Raw genomic sequence first — 27,292 nt, forward strand, 5'->3', positions numbered from 1 at the left:
GAGGGAGAGGGAGAGGGAGAGGGAGAGGGAGAGGGAGAGGGAGAGGGGGAGAGAGAGAGAGAGAGAGAGAGAGAGAGAGAGAGAGAGAGAGAGAATATCTTAAGTAGGCTCCATGCTCAGCACAGAGCCCAACTGGGAGCTTAATCTCACGAACTGTGAGATCATGACCTGAGCCAAAATCAAGAGTCTGATGCTTAAATGACTAAGCCACCTAGGCACCCTGACCATATTTCTAGTTTCTTACATAAACATATTTGACTAAATAATGAAGGAAGTATAGTTTTTAATACTGTGTTATTTGGGTTTTTTTTTTTTGGGGGGGGGGTAGCCATCAAGGGCTGAGAAGCATCTTGGGAACAAAGCAGGGCAAAGCCAGGGGGAAGGGACTGATCAAGACGCCAACAGGAATATTGAGCCAATTGGGGGTAGAATTAGGAACCCTAGGGAGCCCTTTCATGAAGATGGCACTGAAGACAAATAAGGAAGCCCCTACCCCTCCCAAAGCCAAAGCCAAAGCAAAGGCTTCGAAGGCCAAGAAAGGGGTGCTGAAAGGCATTCAGTTATAAAAAATGAAGATCCACAGGTCACCTACATTCTGGCAGTCCTGGACACTAGTTCTCCATAGGCAGCACAAATATCCTCAAAGAGCACCCCAGGAGAAACAAGCTTGACCACTATGCCATCATCAAGTTCCCCCTGACAACTGAATCAACCAGGAAGAAAATAGATGACAACAACACACTTGTGTTCACTGTAGATGCCAAGGCCAACAAGCCCCAGATCAAACAGGATGTGAAGAAGCTCTACAATACTGACGTGGCCAAGGTCAACTTCCTGACCAGGCATGATAGAGAAAAGAAAGCTTATGTTCAACTGGCTCCCGACTATGATGCTTTGGATGTTGCCAGCAAAATTGGAATCATCTAAACTAAGCCCAGCTGGCTAAATCTAAATATACATTTTTTCACCAAAAAAACCCCAAAAACAAAAAACAAAACCAAAAAAACCCACGAAACAAAAACAAAAAACCCCCACAACTAAACAAATAAAAAAAACCTAGAGAGAAGACCAGCCATCAGAGATCAAGTCCAGGAACCGCATTGTTCATTTATGGCTCTATCTTTGGTCCGTAAGATAGTACCTGTCATATGGTAAGTGATCAATCAATATTTCTTGATTGAGTTAATAAATAAATGAATAAATGGTCAAGAAAATAGGGAGGCTGTTTCTATAACGTCCTTTAATAAAACCAAGTTTCAATATTCCAGGCTTGGCTACTGCCCCAGTTGTTAAAGTATTGCCTCTGAGCCCCAAGCCCACCCTTGTCCACCCTGCTTTGTGGTACTGAAACTCAAACTTGCAAATACTTCTTTGCCAGCAAGTGCACTATTGGCGTTGCAAATAGAGAGCCCTGGAGGAACAATGAGGAGGCAGGGTGCTTCTTGTCCTGGATATGGTGTGTTTTTGGTTTTGTCTGCTTGTTTTTTCTGTGTCTTTCAGTGTGCAGCTGCAAGTGGCAGTCACCTCCCCAGTGAATCTTCCCACCACTCCAGTCAGTGGCCATCCAGCGAGGTAGGAAGGCACTCCGTGCTTGGCTTTCCTATTGGAAAGCTTCATGGGCACTTTTTTGTGCCCAGAGGGTGGATTTTTTGCAAAACTCTCCATCACCCCGGTAAGTGGCTTCCATGCAAGTTTTCAGTCCTTGCTGGTACCCTGGCTGACTTTCCAAAGAGGCTAATTAAAGCTCCAGTGGCAGCTTATTGTTGAGTGGAACCCTGGGTGCCAGGCCATGCTGAGGCCGTTCAGCAAAATTCTCTGCCATCTAGTGGGCCACATGGGCACCGTTTCCAATGAGGTCAAATTCTCCACCATGGATAGGGCTCTCTTCTCAGTTATTTCCTTCCTGGGTATTGTGGTAGCTACTCCCTATATCGGTTATTCCTGTAATCTTGAGAGTTCTCCTTGCCTCTGTAGGTACTTAATATCCTGTTACTAGTTCACAATTATTTGTATTAAATCTCTCTGTTCAGATAACTAGTGTAGCTTTTCTTTCCTGGCAGGATGCCAATGGTTATAGCCATGGAGGGGATTATAGAATCTCCCACCACCATAGGAGGTCACCTATGCCCCGTAGTCCTGGCTCTTGTTCCTTGCAGTGCATCTGCCCTGTAGAATCTCTTCCAATCACTCAAGTCACCATCATATCAGCCTCAAGGAGATAGAGATCCATTAGTAAAGATTAGTTTCAGATCTGCTGATTGGCGGGGTAAATGCCATTGATATACTGCCTGGCTGATGCTTCAGTGATTGCAGAAGAGAGGCAGTGTGCCACCTATTAATAAATGGTTAGAGCCTCACCCCCCCGAAACTGGGATGGAGCTAGAATGGACACACATCATCATCTTTCCAATAAAGTAATTCTTTCCATGCATGAGCTACTTAAACACATAGAAGAGGAGTATGTCATTGTAGAAACAAAGTAACATTGCAATTTAAGGAAACAGAAAACAGTCATACTACTGCAAATCTTGCTGCAGGGATTAAAGATAATTTAGTTGCTAACATCCATTTTGTGCATTTAATTTATAAAGTCCTTACAGGAAACCAAGTTTTAATACTAAAATGATAGAAATGGACCTTGCTATGCTCTTTGACTCTTTTGAAATAATAATTAGGTCATGCTAATGAGCAAGACTCAGGATGCTACCAAAATAATCAATAGTACCATGTACACTAAATTACTTTATTAATAATCAAACCGAATTTGTTTCCCATACAGACAAAATTCAGGAATGTATTTTGTGTTACATTTTCTTGATGGCTTTTAAATTAAGTTTTATAGTCTGTCACAGCTGTCAGCATCCTCACCATTATCATTACCCGCAAACATTTAGTGCACACCCGCTGGGTACACAGCACCGTAGGATTCGTTAAAGAGAAAGAGCTGTTATTCTTTGCCCTTGATAGTAGAGGGGTAATTGTTTACTCTGAGTAGTCTAGTTCATTTAGCAGTGAAGGAGCAGGAGGTCTTGGAACTGAACGCTCTAACGTCTTTATACAGTTTTATCACCACTACAGCAATAACATTAAATTTTCTGGATTTGGTCTTCCTTATTTTAGATCATAAAATAGGGGCACCTGGGTGGCTGAGTCGGTAGGGCGTCTGACTTCAGCTCAGGCCATGACCTCGTGGTTTGTGAGTTCAAGCCCCATGTTGGGCTCTGTACTGACACCTCAGAGCCTGGAGCTTGCTTCAGATTCTGTGTCTCCCTCTCTCTCTGACCCTCCTGACTCACATCTCTCTCTCTCTCTCTCTCTCAAAGATGGATGAACATTAAAAAATAAAAAAAAATGCATTGGTGTATTGCACAAGAGTTAAACAAAACAGCAGTTACAGACTAAAAACTAAAACTCTTAATTATAATGATGAACATTTGTTTCATGATTGCTAACTTATGTAATATTTATTAAGTGCCAACTCTATTCTAAGCAATATTCACATGCATTCATACACTTTACAGATGAGGAAACTGAAGGATCTAGAGAGGACATACACTAAGTGGTCAAGATCCAAATTTAGGAGGTCTACACCACAATCTATACAGCAGTCCCCCCGTATCCACAGTTTCAGTTACCCACAGTCAACTGCCATCCAGAAGCAGATGATCCTCCTGCTGACATATGGTCAGATGATCAGTGGTAGCCTAATGCTGTGTCATTCACCAACTAGTATCTCATCACATAGGCGTTGTATCGTCACATCACAATAAGAAGAGTGAGTGCAGCGCGATAAGGTATTTTGAGAGAGAGACAACATTCACATAACTGCTATTAGAGTATATGGGCATAATTGTTCTATTTTATTATTGCTTACTGCTGTTAATGTCTTACTGTGCCTAATATATAAATTAAACTTTATCACAGGTGTGTACCTATAGGAAGAAACATATACAGGGTTTGATACTACTTATAGTTACAGTCACCCACTGGGTGTCTTGAAACGTGTTCCTTGCAGATAAGGAGGGGCTACTGTTCCCTTAACCACACTACTCCATATGGTCCTTTTCAAATAATCCTCCCAGATGTAATCACTACCAACAAGGTGTGTTTATTCTTCTAGGGCCCATTCTATGCATTGAATACATATTGTACATACATGCATATCTTTTAAAAATATAAATGGGATCACAGTAACATTTAAAAATTGTTTCATTAAAAAATATGGTTGTATTACCATATATACATTCAAGATTGTGTGTGTATATTTAGATGGATTTTTAATATTCCATAACTCAGATGTACCATTTGGCATTTTAAATGGTTCCCTATTTCCACTCATATATAAAATACTGCAGTGTACATCCTTCTGAAAATCTTTGTACATAGGCGGGATTGGGGGGGAAAAGATTCCTAGTGATGAACCTGTTGGATCAAAAGGTATGTATGGCAATGTTTTAGTGCTTATTTTTCTCCTCCCTGAAATGCTGTATTCTGATCACACACAATATAAATACAACACCATCAATAATATGTGTTATTCAATGGTTTACCTGAGATGCCCTTTCACTCTCTTGCTCATGTATCGGTGTCAGATTACAAATGAGAGAGAATAGTGACATTTTGTAGTGCACATATCAGTGTATTGCAAGATCATGTTCTTAAGGTATTCTTGATACTTATAATGGCTTTTTAGGTAAGGCCAGAGTCCCACCTGCCTTTAATTATTTTTCAGTGCACTGAATAATCTCTCCACTGATATAAAGTCCCAGTATCTTAGTCCAACTGGGCTGCTATAACAGAAAACCATAGCTTGGTTGGCTTACAAACAACAAAAATTTGTTCTCACAGCTCTGAAGCTGAAAGTCTAAGATAAACATGCCTGCACGATCGGGTGAGGACCCTCTTCCGGGGAGCAGTCTTTTCACTGTAACCTCACATGGCAGAAAGGGACAGGATCTCTGGGGGACGTCTGGGGGCACTACTCCCATTCATGAGGGCTCCACATCATCACCTAATCACCTCCCAAAAGCCCGACCTCCTACCTCCATCACACTGGGTGTTAGGATTAAAGCAAGTGAATTTGGCGGACACACTCAGGCTAGAGCACTCAGTGACTTTGCTGCAAGAATTCTGGAAGTCATCTTCGACTTTCTTTGTCTAAACTTACTACCATCCCTTTGCCGTAAATTGATTGGTTTTATGACATATACTTGAGGCTTTGGATAGGTAAGGAATTTTTGCAGCTTGATTTCAGGATAAACAAATCATTCTGAATACAAATTAAATGTTTCCTAGCCCAACAAGTGACCATAAATAGTGAAGGTACTGTCTTCATTGGGTTCCTTGTGGATTTTTAGGTTGACTGCTCTTTTTCATTCTCTCATTATCTTCTCCTACTGTATGTGTCCCTCCTCCCCTGACCCCCAGATAGCTTCCAGAAGTAAAAGATTTTAAGAGGTAGAGTTTTGGTATCAAAGCATCAGTACACTAGATATTTATATAGTTAGTTTGTGACCTTCAGCATCTCTTGGGGACATCAAAATCTTGGTACTTTTTTTCTCCTGCAGGTTGTTGGATTATTAATATCTGTCACTTGAAATCTTCCCACATATATATAACTGTTTAGGAATGAATTTTAAATCTCTATTATAGCTAGCACCATACTTCAAGTTCCTAAAATTCAATAATCCCTTTAAGCTAGTTAAGAATGATGAAGAAAAAAAAAATCAGTAGGCTTTTCCTCTCATTAGAAAGAATAGGCAATATCAAGAATAAATCAAATGACAAATGAACAGCATGGATATCACAGAGCTTCTTTTTTTTGTTTTTTGTTAAATTATTATTTTTGTCATAGTTACACAAAGACATAGGTTAAGGGTCAAATACTTTGCAAGTTTTATAAAAAAAAAAACGTTTTATTAAAAATAACAACAGAATCCCCCTACCCCAAAACACCTATCTCTCCTTCACCAATTTAAGTAATTATTTTGGTGTTTAGCTCCACGTTCCTAAATAACATGCTTGCTTTGTCATTTCGTGGTGTTTTAGTTTTAGGCTGGGCTCATTAACTTCTGTCTTGGAAAAGAAAGAAGGTTTTAACTGTCTTTGCTTTCCTTGCCCTTACCTCCTAATGGTAGACATTCCTCGGTTTAATTTTAATTTTAGATACATATTTTGTGTTTATATGAGCATAACAATGCAAATACAATTTCCTTAAAGCCATTTGGTAAGCCATGATCATTTTTGTCTTTCCTGCACATCTTTTGTTCCCCGGTATTTATGGTGTATTATGTTCTGTTACTAACTCTTTGTTCGGATTTCTAGGGACTTTTCCCTGTTTCAACCCCAATCTCCTCAGCAAATGTCTCACTCTGCTCTAAATGCATTCAGTGTCAGGTATTCTGTCAATTTTATCTTCCTGAAGACATCACTTCAGGAACCTTCTGACATGCTCCAAATGAGACTGGGTGCCCCTGTGTTCAGTGCACCTTTCTTATACCAGACCCCTCTTCATGTCTCCTATTGGCTCTCCTATTCTCCACATTGCATTCTTTTCTCTGTACTTGTTCACTCTCTCATTTTGGTAGGGCACATTTCAGGAGCATCCTGAGATAGAATTCACAGGAGGTAAATTTTCTGAAATTTGCTTTCCTGAAAATATCTTTATTCTATCCTGAGCATGCTTTGGTGCCTTCTAGCTTCTGAGGTTGATGCCGAGAAGTTTCAAGATATTCTGATTCCCAGTCCATTACTGGACTCAAAGGATTCATCTTCCTTTTCAAAAGCTTAGCTCTTATCTTTGTCTGAAGTTCTCCGAAATTTTCAAATTATATGTTTCGGTGTGGGTCTGTTTTCATCCATATAGCTCAACTAGTGGGCTCTAACAGTCTGAAAAGTTACATGGACCACATAGCTGGAAATTTGTTTGAATTATTTCATTTCTAATTTATTTCCTTTTCAATCTTGTTCTCTCTTGGGTCTTCCTATTATATAAATGTTTGACTTTCTGAACTGGTTGTCAGATTTTCTTATCTCTGTTCTTACAGTTCATAGTATTATTTGTTAGCATCATTTCTTAAAAGATTTCCTATTTTTTTCCAGTATACCCCATATATTCCATATTCCACTATTATAAATATTTTATATTAGTATGGTGCATTTGTTATAATAATAAGCCAATATTGGTGCATTATTGTTAACTAAAGTCCATACTTTATTCAGACTTCCTTAGTTTTTACTTAATGCCCTTTTCATGTCCCAGGATCCCATCCAGGTTTTATTTAGTTGTCATGTACCCTTAAGTTGGATTTCCTACATTTTTATATCCCAACCTTTCTATTGAGTTTTTATTTAAAAAATATATAGATACATTTAAAATGCCTCTTTATTTGTCTGAGTATTACTTCTTAAAATAGTATTATCGTTTCATGATTAAAATATCTTTTATTACCTATTGATGGATAGGTAATAAATGAGTTGCGGGGATTATTTTGTCTCCTTATATCTGCAAGACCTTTATTCTCTAATTGATTTTTAAAATCATTTTTTAAAAAAATTTGCTTATTTGCTTCTCAAACTTTCATTTCAGCAGTTTTCCTCATGCCTGATAATCCTCATCTATTTGTTTATATTTACTGATAGGGTACTAAGGAGTTGATTGGAGACCCTGAGTTTATGGTGGGAAACAGCGGGTTTTACTGCAGGCAACTGGCTGGACCACGTAGTTGGGAAAACCCTGATTTCAATAGCTCTTAAGTTTTTCCCACCGACTGTATCAGGATCCTCAGAGAAGAGTCTTTCCATCTCCTGTCTAGAGAGTGGAGCTTTTGCTGCATTATTGAGTCTTAGAGAGGAAAGGGGGTTGGATGGGAGGGGACATTTGTCTCAGCATCCCAGTATGTTGACAGTCACCTATTACTCCTCTTTTTGGTTCTATCTGTTTGCATGAGTAATTTGGGGGATAATTACATGTTTATCATAGGGCTGGGGTAAGGTTGAAATGAGTCAATAAATGTAAATGCTTACAAAATACCGGGAACACAGTAAGTTCTATGCAAGTATAGCTGTTATTTTTTCTCATGTTTGGCAGTCTAAAGAGCCTATATTTGAAAATAAAATTCAACTATTTATTTGCTTATTTATTTACTTTGCTGGAGATGACGGATGTGAGGACCTATGTATTACTCACATAGACTCCTAACCATTTTCCACTTTCAGAGGATGGTATCACTAATTCCTAAAACTTTAAAGGATTCAAAGATTGTTCTTGGCTCTCCTTATAGCCAGTTTAGAATTCATTTTTAAAAATTTTTTTTAATGTTTATTTCTGAGACAGAGAGACAGAGCATGAGTGGGGGAGGGGCAGAGAGAGAGAGGGAGACACAGAATCGGAAGCAGGCTCCAGGCTCCAAGCTGTCAGCACAGAGCCCGATGCGGGGCTTGAACCCACAAACCATGAGATCATGACCTGAGCCGAAGTCGGTCACTCAACCGACTGAGCCACCCAGGCGCCCCTAAAATTCATTTTTGAAGAGTTTGCTAAATCTACTTATTCAACTTCTCTAGGCCTTCCAAAATTTTGTTGCTGTTCCTTTTTCTTCTGTTCTTCACATCTTTGTGAGTATATACCTGCTAAAAGTCCCTTTATTATTGTTTCCATGGGATTAGGAGGAAATAAAAGTAGATACTTGCATTCAATCACTTTTTTTATCCAATAGTTCCTGAATAGTCTCTCTTAATGAAAAAACTGACACCAATCTGAGTGATTTGAGCCCAGCCATTCTTTTTCAGATATTTTCACATTATAGAACCTGAGGATGTATATGTACTATATTCATATGTACCATACTATGTATTATAAGGATATATTATGTGTGTATATGTATGTATATATATATATAATAATATATGTTATGTGAACATAAATAAATAACATAAATGTTGATATTGTTTGAGGTATGATAAAAAATATTTACCTATAGATAGATATAGACAAATACAGATACAGATAAAATAAGGATATACAGCTGCTACTGCCATAAACATAAACAGCTTCCTGCTGGGGTACATTTATGATAATCCTTCTCTTGATTTCTGCTCAGTTTCAAAGAAAGCATGAAAAAATTTTGGTTAAAATTGGTGGAGTTTTGAGGCGGATCAGTAGAAGAAACAAGGAAAACATATTCCATCATCTCTAAATTGTTCCAGCATTTGTTTATACCACATTACAGCTCTGATCACACTGTAAAGCAAATTAGTTTTACCATGTCTGTTTCTAGTTGAATGAGAGCTTCTCCAAAGTTGGGGGACTTTTTCTTCCAATTTTGAGTCTCCTGAATCTTGCACACTACTTACCAGGAGGTTGGAGCACACTGAATCATGCTGATCGAAAAAGACTGAATACTTAACTACAGAAAATCAACTGATGGTTACCAGAGAGGAGGTGGGTGGGGATGGGTGAAATGGGATGATGGGGATTAAGGAGGGCACTTGCTGTGATGGGCATTGGGTGTTGTATGGAAGTGCTGAATCACTATATTGTACACCTGAAACTAATGTCACCCTGTATGTTAACTAACAGGATCTTAAATAAAAGCTTAAAAAAAGAAAAAGACTGAATATCTAGCATCCCCAAATATATCGCTTGCAGGACTGGACAGTTGTCATTTTTTTATTTTTTATTTTATTTTATTTTATTTTATTTTATTCTATTCTATTCTGTTTTATTTTACTGTAATGTTTATTTATTTATTTTGAGACAGAGGGAGAGCCAGCCAGCATGGGGAGAGGCAGAAAGAGAGGACTGAGAGACAGAATCTGAAGCAGGCTCTGTGCTGTCAGCACAGAGCCCAATGTGGGGCTCGATCTCAAGAACCATTAGATCATGACTTGAGCTGAAATCAAGAGTCGGACGCTTAACCGACTGAGCCACCCAGGAACCCCCAGTTGTCATTTTTTAAAAAGCTGCTTGATGGCAATTGATAGTACCAATACATGCTGACGTGCATCAATTTCATTTTAACCAATTCATTCACTTCGGATCATTTAAAAATTGATATGACTTACCACATGGCTGATTTAGATGTGACCATCAAGATTTTTTTTATGGATAATAAAAAAAAGGAATAGATTAAATGATTCTATTTGGAATCTTGATGAAATAAATTTAGGGCAGGAAGTACTGGATGGGGAAAATTCTCCAACTATGACCTTGAATGCCTGGTCATATGGTAACTTTCCTTTCAAAGGAAGGGGTATTATTAGAAGAGAAAAGCTAGAAAAAAACACACACAATAAAGGGGGGGGGGAATAAAATGATACAAAGTGAAACATTTTGAAGAAAATCTAAGAGTGATAATGTGCTTTTTGAAAAATGGAGGAACAGAATTCCTTCTGCAAAAAAAGGATAAACTCTCCCTGCCCCAACTCTTTCCTCCTTGTGTGCTCACAGAAGCTTCAATAAAACAGTATCTAAAATCTAGAATGACACTAAGGGTTAACGTTGAGAAAATTCATGAGGAAGGATGTTTCCCCTATGTAGTTAGAACAGATGCTAGTATGTGAGCTGGGAGCATTGCTTACTCAGTGGTTCAGCAAATGTGTTCCAGACATATGGAAGATTCCTGGAGAGGGGAAGGTGGTATAGATTCAATATTAACTATTATTTTGTTTTCAAGAAGTTCAGCACTTTCTCATAAGATGAGAAAAGCAGACAACCAGTATGTAAATACAGGAATAAATGTAATAAACCTAAGCCATAATTAAGGAGAAAAACATGGTTTAGGAATTTTCTCATGCAATCTCTTCTGAATAGGAGCTCCTTTTTAAATTTTGGAGCGAGATCATCACTTCATGTGTCTGTTGGCCATCTGTGATGAATGGATAAAGAAGATGTGGTTTCTATATACAATGGAATACTACTTGGCAATGAGAAAAAATGAAATCTGGCCATATGTAGCAACATGGATGGAACTGGAGGGTATTATGCTAAGTGAAATAAGTCAGTCAGAGAAAGACAGATACCATATGTTTTCACTCATATGTGGATCTTGAGAAACTTATCAGAAGATCATGGGAGAAGGGAAGGGGAAAAAATAGTTACAAACAAAGAGGGAGGGAGGCAAACCATAAGAGACTCTTAAATACAGAGAACAAACAGGATTGATGGGGGTTGGGGAGAGGGGAAAGTGGGTGATGGGCACTGAGGATGGAACTTGTTGGGATGAGCACTGGGTGTTGTATGGAAACCAATTTGACAATAAATTATATTAAAAAATTTTAGAGCAAGAATTTAACAATCTATTTTTCTGTTTCTTTTTTTTTCACTTTTAATGGCTTTATAGAGCTATTATATACCAAACAATTCTCCCACTGTAAATACACAGTTTGATAATTCTTGGTAAGGTTATACACTTGTACAACAATAATCACAGCCACATTGCAGAACACTTTCATCACCACTTAGAAGATCCTTTGTACTTGTTTACAATCAATTGCAGCTCCAATTACCAGGCAAAGGTTGTTTTTCTTTGTACAGAGTTTGGATTTGACTCTTCTAGAAATTGTATGCAAATGGAATCATGCAGCATATAGATTTGGGGGTCTGCCTTCTTTTACTTAACATAATTTTTGAAGTTCAGTCTGTGGCCATATGGTCAGTTTCTTCTTCACTGCTATTATTCCACTTTATAATGGTTATACTGCAGTCATTATACCGTATTGTGTTTATCCTTTCACAAACTGAAGGATGTTTGGATATTTTTCCCTAGTTTTTGGCCACAATGAATAATGCAGTGCCGAACATTTGTGCACAGGTCCAAAGACTTGGACATATGTTACCACTGCTCTTTGGTAGATAATAAAGAGTGAAATTTCTGGGTTGTATCTATCAAACTTTTCTCAAAATGACTCATTTTATATTCCCATTAAGAACTAGAAATGGGAATTACAAATTCCCATTTCAAATTAGTTTTACCACACGTATATTAGCTTCCTATTACTACCATAGCAAATTACCATAAACTTAGTGGCTTTCCAATACTTAGTGACGTATTATCTTACAGTTCTGGCGGTCAGAAGATGAAATGAGTCTTATGAGGCTAAAATCAAGGTGTCAGCAAAGCTGCCTTCCTTCTGTAGGCTCTAGGTGAAAATGTGTTCCTTGTCAGGCTGCCCATGTTCCTTGGCTCCTGGACTCACATCATTCCAACCTCTCCTTCTGTTATCGCTACTCTTTGACTCTAACCCTCCCGCCTCCTTCTTATAAGGACATTTGTGATTATATTGGGCCCACCTTGACCCAGGATAATTTTCCCATTTTAAGATCCTTAACTTGTCCATATCTGTAAAGTCTCTTTTGCCACACAACGTAACATATCTGCAGGTTTGGGGGATTAGGCAAGAACATCTCTAGGGGTGCGGAGGTCATTACTCAGCCTATCACAACATCCTAACACTTGGTATTGTCAATCTTTTTGAATGGCTGCCAGACCCATTCTGACTTCATTGTCATTTTGTCATTTCCCTAGTGACTAATGAGATTGAACATATTTTCATTTGCTTATTAACCTCATGTATATTTTTTGATAAAATGTCTATTTAAATACCTTGTTGATTTTCATTGTTCTTTTTTTTGTTATTAAAAAATGTTTATTTATTTATTTCGAGAGAGAGAGAGCACATACACAGGGGAGAGACAGAGAGCAAGGAGAAAGAGAATCCCAAGCAGGCTTCTTACTGTCATCACAGAGCCTGACGTGGGGCTCGATCCTAGGAACTATGAGATCATGACCTGAGCTGAAATCAAGAGTCTGACTGAGCCACCCAGACACGCCCCCCTTTTTTGTTATTAATTGATGTGCTCTTTATATATTTCAGATACAAGTCTTTATCAAATATGCGATTTGCAAACAATTTCTCCCAGACTCTGACTTGTCTCTTTTTAAAAAAATTTTTAGTATTTTTGAGAGAGAGAAAGAGAGAGAGAATGAGTGGGGGAGGGGTAGAGAGAGAAGGGGAAAGAGGATCTGAAGCCGGCTCTGTGCTGACAGCTTAATGGGGGGCTCAAACTCATGAACCATGAGATCATGACCTGAGCCGAAGTTGGACATGTAACTGACTGAGCCACCCTTTTTATTTTCTTAATAAAGTCTTTAGAATAGCAAACATTTTAAATTTTGGAAGATCTAACTCCTTGATTTTGTCGTCTGTGGAACCCTATGTTCTTGGTGCCCTATCTAAAAAATCTTTGACTAACTCAAGGTCAAAAATTTTTCTTCAATGTTTCCTTCTAGGAGTTTTATAGTTTTAACTAATGTCTATGATTCATTTTGAGTAAAAATTTATTATGGTGCTTGAAATGTACTAAGTTCACTTTTCACAATGAATATCTGTGATAGCACGTTTTGTTGAAAAAATAATCCTTTCTCCATTGAATCAGCTTAGCACCTACATCAAAATCCAATTGACCATGAATGTGTAGGTTCATTTCTAGATTCTCTATTCTATTATAATGATCTGTATTCTTACCCTCATAACAATACAATTCTGTTTTGATGGCTGTGGCTTCATAGGAAGTTTTGAAGTTAGGTAACGAGTTCTTTTTCTTTATTCTACTTTTTCGAAATTGCTTTAAGTACTTTGAGTGTTCATATAAGTTTTGATTTTAGCTTGTTAATTTATTTAAAAAAATTGGATGGGACTTTGATAAGGACTTAACTGAATCTTCATTTCTCTTTGAAAGGAATTGCCATATTACCATTATTGAAACTACTAATCCATGAGCAGTTTGTCTTTTTTTTTTTAACCAGTTTGTCTTCTTTGAATACTTCACCTACGTCGTTTTACTGCCTTCTGATTTCTATGGTTTCTGATGAGAAGTCAGCTGTTAATCATATGGCTGTTCCTTGCACATGATGAGTTATTTTGTTATTGCTGCCTTCAAGATTTTCTTTTTGTGTCTAGCTTTCAGTAGCTTACTATGTGTGGATGTCTTTGTGTTTATAAAACTTAGAGTGTGATGAGCTAGTTTAATGTGTACATTAATGGTTTCCAACAAATTAAGGATGTTTTCAGGCATCATTTCTTTAAATATTTATTCTGTTTTTTTTTTTTTTTTTTATTCTCTCCTCCTGGAGTTGCAATTACAGGTATATTTATATGCTTCATGGAATCCAACAGATTTCTGAGACTTTTTTCATTTTTCTTCAATCTTTTCTAACTGTTCTTTAAATTGGATAATTTGTTTACCTACTTTCCACTCCTGTTTTTATCTCGTCCTATATTATCTGATCTGCTATCAAACCCATCTTGTGAAACTTCTATTTAAATCATTATACTTTTAAATCTAAATTTCAGTTTGGTTTTCTTTTATATTTTTATTTCACTATTGAAATTCCTTATATGTTAATTTTTATTTTTTTAATATAATTGCCTTTAATTCTTTTGCACATATTTATAATGGCTGCTTTGAAATCTTGTGCTACTCTTACGTGAAGCTCTAGCAGTTTGTCAAGAATAAAAACTCAATTTATCTGCCTTTGGTTGATTTCAAGACATTTGGTTATTTTTGTCAGATTTTTTTCTAGTTTTATTCTTACTTTTTATGGAGAGGATTTGATGACCTTTTCATGTTACAGTAACAGAAGTTTTCATCTGTTTCCTGTTGATTAATGGAACCTATGACTTACTCACTCTGTAACTAATTTGATTCTTTTCAGGCCAGCCTGTTACTTTAATTTACCATATAAGCCTTAGGTGAGGGGAAAGAAGTATGTTCTTCCCTGTGGTCCTGGCTTTACTGGCAGTGACATTGGCTGGAGAATGATAAGCTAGGGAAACTCTAGCCATATTAGTCCTCCAACATCTCTATAACATTGAATGAGTCTTTTCCTTTGCACCTAAGAAACCATAATATATATATTATAATATATAATTATAAAATATAATATTTTTATTATATATAGAATATATATTTATATATAAACCATAGTATATTATAATATATAATTATAAAATATAATATATAATTATATATATTAAACCATAATATGTATATTATATATATGTATGTATATATATATATAATATATATATGTAAGATTGCTGTTTTTAATCACATATTTTAAATTCTGCAACCACTAACTGAGGAAATAAACTTTCCAAACATGAGAAACATGAGAAAGGGGGAAGAGAAACATAGTGAGGATAATGATAGACAGTATGGCAGATTTAGGAACTCATTGCAAAGTTCTATTTTATTACTCTGCTATGAATCACTGTCCTCATAAAAACATTGATAGATACATTTAATAAATTCCTTGAAATAGGATGATACTGAATCATCATCCGTCATCTCTGGTGGGGCCTACTAAAGCCCTTAGACTATAAATATAACAAATTACTCCCCTCAACTAATGTAGAATCTTATTTTAAAATATGTGTGCCTGTATCTCCTTTTTACATCATAAAATAACTTCCTGAAGGACAGGAACCTATGCTGTCAAATTTACTTTCTTAAAGCATCTGACAATGCCATATACAACTGAGTGCTTTAGTCTTTTTTTGATAATGATAGATTTAACAATACTTTTTAAATAGAAATTCAGTATAAATGGAAATGAGGTACTTTATCAACAACAGAGTCATTATGGAGCATACAAAGAATTCTGGGCAAAAGAAAAAATAGACATTTTTTCTAATGGGTAATCAAGAGATTATGCCTGGGAGTCAGCCTGGGGAGTGTTAAATTAAAGATTTGGGTTATACCTTGGGAATATAAATATGGGAACAAAAGATGAGATCTTTATTTGAGCCATGTATGAGACTGGGAGGGGGACACAGGCAAGAAGAATGAAACTGGGATACAATGAGTGATACATGGGCAAAACTGAGTCTAGGATTCAGACCATCTACATATGTGAGAAAAGAGTAAGTCATCATCAAGTAAAGGGTGTAAGTGGAGATCCAGGCAGTGAATGGTCTAGAACGTCAGACAAATGTGCCAAAGTCACTGGTTAATTGAGATTTAGGGTCAGGAATACCAGTCACTGGGAATATTCTTCTGCTACAGGAACTGGAATCAGTCAGGGGCTTCACTAATTGAAGAATTATGGAACGTGAGTGAGTTTTGCAGCAAAAGTGATTTGATGCTGAACTCGGTATTAGAGAAATACTTTTAAGTGAGTTCAGTCTAAGCAGCTATACGGATGTATTTATTAGCTCACTCGGCTGGCAGGTTATAACCACTACAATCCAATTTTCTCCACAGTTTTAAAGTTTGGTCCAACCCATACTATCAATTCCATCTCTCCAGCTAGTGTCATATATACTGTGTTTCAGAACTATTTTTGACATAACTCAACCTAATCATGCCAGGATCTTCCAAAAATAGGGTTTTGGTCCTTTATCCCCACTTTTTGGTGTTAATGGTCATGTGTAGTCATTTCTCTGAGGGGTAAGAAGGATCATGGGAAAATTTATGTGAGGCTAAATCTTGTTACCTAACATCATTTTGAGCCTTGGTTCAATTATTTTTCCTGAGCAGAAGCATCAATGTCATCGTATAATGATAATGCCTTTGATTTGGCAAGAAACACAAGAAAAAATAGAAAATTTTGAGTTTCAAGCTTTGAATCAAATAACCTGAACTACAGTACTAGTCTCTGGACTACCACTCAAAATCCTATGTAGTATATAGAGATATAATCTTTACTATATGTTACATAAGAACATTAGAGTGAACGACAATTCTAATTATTATAACAGCCGATCAATAGATTGCAATACTTTTAAACAACCAGCATAGACATTTAAGAATAATATCAATTTACTTTTTCCAAAGTTCACTATGTCTGTATATATTGAAGAGAAACCCTTTATTAAGAATATTACAATACTTGTATTTTTGGGACTATTTTTATTAAATGTAAACTATGCTGAGGAATTCACTTTTGACTTTATACAACTATAAATGTTAAAATTATTATGTGACTTTTATTATCAGCAAAACAGATTTCCATTTTAAAAGTGATAACCACTGTATTCCTACAAACCAAATAGGGGAGAATTTGACATGACCTTTGTCAGGAAACCTGTCTAATCTAAATTGGATGTGGGAAACAGAAGGACAAAATGTAAGAGTTAAAATACCTCAGTTTTTGAGAGTCCAAATATGTCAAAAAGTGTCTGCTTTTCCTGATGGTTAATTTCCTGACAGTGCATATAGTAATTTTTTTCCTTATGATATCATTCCTTAGCTTTCAGAAGATAATGATTCATGCAGAAACCATTCTGTTAGTCAAGATTTATAAATCACAGGGCTGTGGCTCTAAGAGATGAGAGAAAAGATGACCAAGGGCCTAAGGATAAAAACTATGTCTTTTCCACCATCCACAACTTTTGAAATTAAACGATAAAACTCAGAGAAATAAGAGGAGGAAATGTCTCCTGGATACCTATACTTAAATCATTTAAAACATGTTTCTTAAGATTTAAAATGATTTGAAGCAGAAGCAATATTAGATTGTGAAGAATATGCAAGCTATTAAATTCCTTCTCAAAGAAAGTTTCCTAATGTAAAGTTCATGCTAAATATTTGCCTTCTTATAATTTAAAGAATTAATTAGTTCCTTTGGATGGTTACTATATAGCACTAATGATATTTTTTTATTGCATGTAGGAATCTGTGTATTCATAAACATACATATCATTTTATTTTATTTTTAAAAATTTTTAATGATTTATTTATTTTTGAGAGACAGTGTGAGTGGCGGAGGGCAGAGAGAGAGAGAGGGAGACACAGAATTCGAAGCAGGCTCCAACCTATCAGCATAGAGCCCAAGATGGGGCTTGAATTCATGAACTGTGAGATCACGACCTAAGCAGAAGTCGGATGCTTAACTGACTGAATCACCCAAGCATCCCAACATACGTATCATTTTAGGGAAATTCAAAGGAATTAAATTATCAACAGATTTAAATAGTACTTAAAATCCTAAATTAAATTCTATAAAACAGAGAAAAGATTCAATCAAAAGATGATTTGGAGGCATGTTGGCTTTAAGAAATTTGTTTTGATGTTATAAAGGCATCAGGATCAGGTTTCAGTAAGGAAGGATATTTTTTGTTTTGTTTTATTGTGTTTTTGAATTTGTTTGCTTGCTTAACCCAAGTCAGATCCATAGGCTTGGAGAAAAATATCGACTTGTATGCATTTGGGGAAGGACATAAAATGTAGTGTTTCTCATCCAGTTGTATATGCCTAAGTGAGGGGACTCAGCTTTGAAATATGTACCTTAAGAAATGCAAAGGAAATAGAATTTACTTCACCAGTATTTTCATTTTCCATGCTGATTCTCTACTCATATTTTTTGCTATACATTAAGCTGATTCACAAAATATTGATTATTAATAACTTTTGTGAGAATAACATTCACTCCTTTGGAATTTTTTTTCCTATAAATGGTATAAAGCATTTAGCTTATAAATTACAACAAACATATACATCCTTATAATATCCATTAAAACATATTCTACTATATTCTTTACTTTTGTGTATATTTTTTCAAATTCTATTTTACTCCCATCATCTCATTTTAGTCTACTTCAGTGTATTCATTTTTTCAAATTCTCAAACAATTTCCTTTCTTTTTCCCCCCTTTTTTTCTCTAATCTGTCAAACCACTTTCAACACCCAGACCAAAACACACCTAGGATCTTGCATCATTTATTCGATTTGTGTGTGTGTTTTTAATTTTTTACTTTTAATACTTTTTTACTTTTAATGTTTTTAATTTTAATTTTCTACCTCATTAATTACTTTTCTCCCTTCAAAATGACAAAATGAAGGAATTCACCCCTAAAGAAAGAGCACAAAGAAACGACAGCCAGGGATTTAACCAAGACAGATACAAGCAAGATGTCTGAACCAGAATTTAGAATCATGATAATAAGAATACTAGCTGGAGTCGAAAATAGATTAGAATCCCTTTCTGCAGAGATAAAAGAAATAAAAAATAGCCAGAATGAAATTAAAAATGCTATCACTGAGCTGCAATCATGGACAGATGCAGCGACAGCAAGGATGGAGGAGGCAGAACAGAGAATCAGCGACATAGAGGACAAACTTATGGAGAATAATGAAGCAGAAAAAGAGGGAGATTAAGGCAAAAGAGCACAATCTAAGAATTAGAGAAATCAGTGACTCATTAAAAGGAAACAACATCAGAATCATAGGGGTCCCAGAAGAGAAAGGAAGAGAAATGGGGGTAGAAGGGTTATGTGAGCAAATCATAGCGGAAAACTTTCCTAACCTGGGAAAGACACAGACATCAAAATATAGGAAGCACAGAGGATTTACATTAGATTCAACAAAAACCGACCATCAACAAGGCACATCATAGTCAAATTCACAAAATACGCAAGCAAGGAAAGAATCATGAAAGCAGCAAGGGAAAAAAAGTCGCTAACCTACAAGAGAAGACATATCAGGCTTGCAGCAGACCTATCCACAAAAACTTGCCAGGCCAGAAAGGAGTGGCAGGATATATTCAGTGTGCTGAATCAGAAAAATATCCAGCCAAGAATTCTTTATCCAGCAAAGCTGTCTTCAAAATAGAAGGAGAGATAAAAAGTTTCCCAGACAACCAAAAATTAAGGAGTTTGTGACCACTAAACCAGCCCTGCAAGAAATGTTAAGGGGCACTCTCTGAGGGGAGAAAAGATGAAAAAAAAAAAATATATATATATATACATACCAAAAGCAACAAAAGATTAGAAAGGACCAGAGAACACCACCAGAAACTCCAACTCTACAAGCATCATAATGGCAATAAATTCATATCTTTCAGTACTCACTCTAAACGTCAATGGACTCAATGCTCCAATCAAAAGACATAGGGTAACAGAATGGAAAAGAAAACAAGATCCATCTATATGCTGTTTACAACAGACCCACTTTAGACCTAAAGACACCTTCAGATTGAAAATAAGGGGATGGAGAACCATCTATCATGCTAATGGTCAACAAAAGAAAGCCGGAGTAGCCATACTTATATCAGACAATCTAGACTTTTTTTTTTTCAACGTTTTTAATTTATTTTTGGGACAGAGAGAGACAGAGCATGAACAGGGGAGGGGCAGAGAGAGAGGGAGACACAGAATCGGAAACAGGCTCCAGGCTCCGAGCCATCAGCCCAGAGCCTGACGCGGGGCTCGAACTCACGGACCGCGAGATCGTGACCTGGCTGAAGTCGGACGCCCAACCGACTGCGCCACCCAGGCGCCCCATAGACTTTAAAATAAAGACTGTATCAAGAGATGCAGAAGGGCATTATATCATAATCAAGGGATCTATCCACCAAGAAGATCTAAAAATTATGAATATTTATGCCCCCAATGAAAAGAACCCAAATATATAAATCAATTAATCACAAACATAAATAAACTCATCGATAGTAGTACCATAATAGTAGGAGACTTCAACACCCCACTCACAGCGATGGACAGACCATCTAATCAAAAAATCAACAAGGAAACAATGGCTTTGAATGACACACTGGACCAGATGGACTTAACAGATATATTCAGAAAATTTCATCCTAAAGCAGCATAATATACATTCTTCTCCAATGCACATGGAATGTTCTCCAGAATAGACTATATACTGGGACACAAATCAGCCCTAAGTAAGAACAAAAAGATTGAGATCATACCATGCATATTTCCAGACTAGAACACTATGAAACTCGAAATCAACCACAAGAAAAAATTTGGAAAGGTAACAAATACTTGAAGACTGAAGAACATCCTACTAAAGAATGAATGGGCTAACCAAGCAGTTAAAGAGGAATTTAAAAAGTATATGGAAGTCAATGAAAATGATAACACCACAACCCAAAACCGCTGGGATGCAGCAAAGGCAGTTATAAGAGGAAAGTATATAGCCATCCAGGCCTTCCTAAAGAAGGAAGAAACATCTCAGATACACAACCTAACCTTACATCCTAAGGAGATGAAAAAGGAACAACAAATAAAATCCAAAACCAGCAGAAGACAGGAAATAATAAAGATTAGAACAGAAATTAATGCTATCGAAACCAAAAAAAACAGTAGAACAGATCAATGAAACCGGAAGCTGGTTCTTTGAAATAACTAACAAAATTGATAAACCACTAACCAGTTTGACCAAAAAGAAAAAGGAAAGGACCCAAATAAATAAAATGAAGAATGAAAGAGGAGAGATCACAACCAACACAGCAGAAATACAAACAATAGTAAGAGAATATTATGAGCAATTATATGCCAATAAAATGGGCAATCTGGAAGAAATGGACAAATTCCTAGAAACATATACACTACTAAAACTGAAACAGGAAGAAACAGAAAATTTGAACAGACCCATAACCAGTAAGGAAACAGAATTAGTAACCAAAAATCTGCCAAAAAACAAGAATCCAGGGCCAGATGGCTTTCCAGGGGAATTCTACCAAACATTTAAGGAAGAGTTAACACCTATTCTCTTGAAGCTGTTCCAAAAAATAGAAACGGAAGGAAAACTTCCAAACTCTTTCTATGAAGCCAGCATTACTTTGATTCCAAAACCAGACAGAGACCCCACTAGAAAGGAGAACTAAAGACCAATTTCCCTGATGAACATGGATGCAAAAATCCTCAACAAGATATTAGCCAACCAGCTCCAACAATACGTTAAAAAAATTATTCACCATGACCAAGTGGGATTTATACCTGGGATGCAGGGCTGGTTCAATATCTGCAAAACAATTAACGTGATTCATCACATCAATAAAAGAAAGGACAAGAACCATATGATCCTCTCAACAGATGCAGAGAAAGCATTTGACAAAATACAGCATCCTTTCTTGATAAGAACCCTCAAGAAAGTAGGGGTGGAAGGAGCATACCTCGAGATCATAAAAGCCATATAGGAATGACCCAACACTAATATCATCCTCAATGGGGAAAAACTGACAGCTTTCCTCCTAAGGTCAGGAACAAGACAGGGATGTCCACTCTCACCACTATTATTCAACATAGTATTAGAAGTCTTAGCCTCTGCACTCAGACAACACAAAGAAATAAAAGGCATCCAAATCAGCCAGGAGGAGGTCAAATTTTCACTCTTCGCAGATGACATGATACTCCCTGTATGGAAAACCCAAAAGATTCCACCAAAAAACTGCTATAATTGATTCATGACTTCAGCAAAGTTGCGGGATATAAAATCAACACACAGAAATCGGTTGCATTCCTATACACCAACAATGAAGCGACAGAAAGAGAAATCAAGGAATAGATTCCATTTACAGTTGCACCAAAACCCATAAAATACCCAGGAATAAATCTAACAAAATAGGTGAAAAATATATACACTGAAAACTATAGAAAGCTTATGAAAGAAATTGAAGAAGACACACACACACACAAAAATGGAAAAAGATTCCATGCTCTTGGATAGGAAGAACAAATATTGTTAAAATGTCGATACTACCCAAAGCAATCCACATATTCAATGCAATCCCTATCAAAATAACACCAGCATTCTTCACAGAGCTAGAACAAATAATCCTAAAATTTGTATGGAGCCAGAAAAGACCCTGACTAGCCAAAGCAATCTTGAAAAAGAAAACCAAAGCAGGAGGCATCACAATCCCTGACTTCAAGCTATACTACAAAGTTGTAATCATCAAGATAGTATGGTACTGGCATAAGAACAGACACTCAGATCAATGGAACAGAATAGAGAACCCAGAAATGGACCCACAAATGTATGGCCAACTCATCTTTGACAAAGCAGGAAAGAACATCCAATGGAATAAAGACAGTCTCTTCAGCAAGTGGTGCTGGGAAAACTGGACAGCGACATGCAAAAAACTGAACCTGGACCACTTTCTTACACCATACACAAAAATAAACTCAAAATGGATGAAAGACCTTAATGTAAGACAGGAAGCCATCAAAATCCTCGAGGAGAAAGCAGGCAAAACTCTTTGATCTCGCCCACAGCAACTTCTTACTCAACACATCTCTGGAGGCAAGGAAAACAAAAGAAAAAATGAACTACTGGACTTAATCAAAATAAAAAGCTTCTGCACAGTGAAGGAAACAATCAACAAAACTAAAAGGTAACTGACAGAATGGGAGCAGATACTTGCAAATGACATATCAGATAAAGGGTTGGTATCCAAAATCTATAAAGAACTTATCAAACTCAACACCCAAAAAACAATCTAGTGAAAAAATGGGAAAAAGACATGAATAGACACTTCTCCAAAGAAGACATCCAGATGGCCAACTGACACATGAAAAAATGCTCAACATCACTCATCATAGGGGAAATACAAATCAAAACCACAATGAGATACCACCATACACCTGTCAGAATGGCTAACATTAACAACTCAAGCAACAGCAGATGTTGGCGAGGATGCGGAGAAAGAGGATCTCTTTTGCATTGTTGGTGGGAATGCAAACTTGTGCAGCCACTCTGGAAAGTAGTATGGAGGTTCCTCAAAAAACTAAAAATAGAACTACCCTACGACCCAGTAATTGCACTACTAGGCATCTGCCCACAGGATACAGGTGTGCTGTTTCGAAGGGACACATGCATGTTTATAGCAGCACTATCAACAACAGCCAAAGTATGGGAAGAGCCCAAATGTCCATCGATGGATGAATGGATAAAGATGTGGTATAAACATATATATATATATGGAGTATTACTCGGCAATCAAAAAGAATGAAATCTTGCCATTTGCAACTACGTGGATGGAACTGGAGGGTATTATGCTAAGTGAAATTAGTCAGAGAAAGACAAAAATCATATGACTTCACTCATATGAGGACTTTAAGAGACAAAACAGATGAACATAAGGGAAGGAAAACAAAAATAATATAAAACAGGAAGGGGGACAAAACAGAAAAAACTCATAAACATGGAGAAGAAACTGACGGTTACTGGAGGGGTTGGGGGAGGGGAGATGGGCTAAATGGGTAAGGGGCACTAAGGAATCTACTCCTGAAATCATTGTTGCACTATATGCTAACTAATTTGGATATAAATTAAAAAAACGAAAACAAAAACATCCCCACGTATCTATCCTTAGCTGCAAGCCCTGTTTGTTTGTTCTAATCCACTTTATTGAAGCATAGTTTACATTCAATGAAATTTTGCCATTTTAAGTACACAGTTTGATATGTTTTAACAATCATGCATATAAAATATATACAGTCATGTAAATACCACAACAAATGAAATATAGAATGTATCCATCATCCTCAAAAAAAAAAAAAATAATCCCTAGATAAGTGGACCCATGCAGTTCAAACCTGTGTGTTCTTTTTACCATCTCAGCAAATATAAAAGTACGTCAATTTGGGTTTTTTTTCCCCAAGAATCATAGAATTAAATTGCTTGATTTTATAAATTTAAAAAATATTTATGAAACAATTACCATAAGTCAAGAACTATTTTTTAAGTGCTTTGTTATTAATACTAACTCCCTGGTTATTTTTTAAAAGAATAATGTCTATGAATAATATATGGCATAATACCCATTATCTCTGCGAATATCCTCTCATTTCTTAAAATTTCCCACATTTTTTGTTGTTTTATAAGATCCTTACTTAATTTTCAAAGGCTATTCACCTAGAATTTCTGACTCATTTCCCTTGTTTCTTTAAAAGCAATACTAAGATTTATTAAGTGCTTACCCTGTCTCAGTCTAAGACTGATGCTTTTCATTCCCTTACTTTCATATTTGCACTATTTTTTTCATGTGGATTTGAATTATTTTCCGGTGTTGCTTGCTTTATGTCTGAAAAAATTCTTTTAGTATTTGTTCTAAGACATGTGTGATATCAACAAACCCTCTTAGTTTGTTTTTTAAAATCTGTCAATGTCTTTACTTACCCTCTTTTATAAAAGATACTTTTGCTAGACATAGGATTCTTGGTTGACAGCTATTTCCCTTCCAGCACTTTGAGCGTATTATCCCACTGCCTTCTGTCTTCACTGCTTCCTATAGAAAGTCAACTGTTGGGTCACCTGGGCAGCTCAGTCGGTTAAGCATCTGACTTTGGTTCAGGTCATGATCTTGTGGTTCATGAGTTTGAGCTCCACTTTGGGGACTCTGCCATCAGTGCAGAAACTGCCTTGGATCCTCATTCTTCCTCTCCTCTGTTCCTCCCCCACTTGTACTCTTGATGTCTCAAAAAAAAAAAAAATAAATAAAAAACTTAAAAAAAGAAAAAAAATCAACTATTAATCTTATCAGTTTCCTTGTTTGTGCTTTCCAGATTTACTCTTAGTCTTTTAACATTCTGACTATGAAGGGTCTTCATGTGGACCTCTGTGGATTCAACATAGTTGAAATTGTTTTCACTTTTGGGATGTATACATTAATGTTTTTCATCGAACTTGGAAAGTTTTCTGATCATTTTTTCTGTCCATTTCTTCTCTTGGTACTCTTATTTATATATTATGCTGGACTTAGAGGTTTCTTCCATTTCTCTGAGATTCTGTTCCTTTTTATCCATTCTTCTTTCACACTATTCTTTAGATTTACAATCTCTATGAAGCTTCTTGATCTATCTTTAAGTTTACTGATTTTTTTTCTGCCACATCAAGTCTGTTATTGAGTCCCTAGCGAATTTTTCATTTCAATTACTGATCTTTCCAACTCCAGAATTTCTATTTGGCTCTTTTAAATAATTTCTATCTCTTTATTGATATTCTCTACTTGATGAAACATTGTAATCTTCCTTTGAGTTTTTAAGCATACTTTCTTTTGCTTTTTTGAATGTATCTTCAATAGTTTGAAGTTACTGTTTGCTGGATCAATCATCTGGGGTCCTTTAAAGGCAGTTTCTGTCGCCTGCTTTTTTCTCTGTATGTAGGTAATATTTTCCCATTTATTTGCATGTCTCATAATTTTTTTATTGAAAATGGACACTTTAGAAAACATATTTAAGCAACTCTGGATGCTGATTCCTACCACCCCACACCAAGGTTGTTTTTGTTGTTGTTTGGTTGATTGTTTACTTTCTGAGTGACCTGGCTGAACTAATTTTATGAAATCTATTTCCCCTGCTGTGTGCAAACTTTGATGCTCCTGCTCAGATTTCTTTTCTTGTTTTTATATTTTAGTCTGGTAAACTAAGATTTGTGTCTGTGCTGGCATGAGCCATTCATTGACTAAAGTTTGTGCTTAAGCTCCCTTAGTTTGTTATATTTTTACCCTTTAACGTTGGATGTAGATGTAAGGCTTGGAAGCTGCTATTACAGTTCAGGGATTTTATGTGTGTTTTTCCGTGTTCCTCCAGGACCTAGTATCTTGGATGTTCCCTTTCTGACCCTTCCTTAGAGTCCACAGTCTTAGGTATGCATACATTCTTCCAGAGTGCTAGGGAGGTCTATTATTTAAGTTTTGAGCCTGGCTTTCACTCTTGGATCAGAGTGACCTCATTTTCAGCCAGTGTTTAATCTGAGGTTGTATTTAAGACCTTTGTGGCATTGAGGCTTATGTCCTGTGTTGACAGGGACTATGGGACTAGAATGGCTTTTCAGAACTGTACCAAATTGAAGCCATCAGTCAAACACTGGCTATGTATCACCCCCGGGTGCAATAGTGGTAACTGATGCTATTGAACCACCTGAACCTGAAGTTTATTGCAGCATTTGGTTCTGTTCTTACCCAAATATTGATGTACCATTTCCATCATATGATCAGTTGTTGTTGGATCCATGCAGTCTCATGACTTGGTGGATCTGAATGAACCCAGATCTTTTTTTTTTAATTTTTAAAAAAATATTTATTTTTGAGAGGGGGGGAGAGAGAGAGCGAGGAAGGGAGAGAGAAAGAGGGAGCCACAGAATCTGAAGCAGGCTCCAGGCTCTGAGCTGTCAACATAGAACCCGATGCAGGGCTCGAACTCACAAACCATGAGATCATGACCAGAGCCGAAGTCAGATGCTTAACCGACTGAGGCACCCAGGCACCCCAAGAATGAACCCAGATCTTAACCTTTGATTTTGGTCTCTGAGTTTCTATACTAATGTCAGGTCACTGATGGAATTAAAACATATTTTAAAATATTTTATCTGTCACTTCTATTTTTTAGCAGAAAAGGTGGCGATATATCTAGTCTGGCCACAGTAAAAGATAGGAAAATTTCAGACATGGGTTTATGATTGGGCACTGAAATGATAGGTACTTGTTTTAATACTACCTCTAAGAGCTTTTTACTATTTTCCCCTCTGGCAAAATAAGTACTA

The 27,292-nt window shown here is 36.5% G+C and overlaps 1 long non-coding RNA gene and 1 pseudogene across 2 annotated transcripts in view; one reads left to right on the plus strand and one right to left on the minus strand.

Annotated features, from left to right (window-relative positions):
- Positions 1–27,292, minus strand: part of LOC125930095 (uncharacterized) — a 263,475-nt gene that overhangs the window by 80,198 nt on the left and 155,985 nt on the right. The gene's annotated exons all lie outside the window — the stretch shown is intronic.
- LOC125930093 (60S ribosomal protein L23a-like) lies at positions 456–939 on the plus strand (annotated as a pseudogene).

Source organism: Panthera uncia, chromosome A2 (genome assembly GCF_023721935.1).
Source record: "Panthera uncia isolate 11264 chromosome A2, Puncia_PCG_1.0, whole genome shotgun sequence".
NCBI lineage: Eukaryota > Metazoa > Chordata > Mammalia > Carnivora > Felidae > Panthera > Panthera uncia.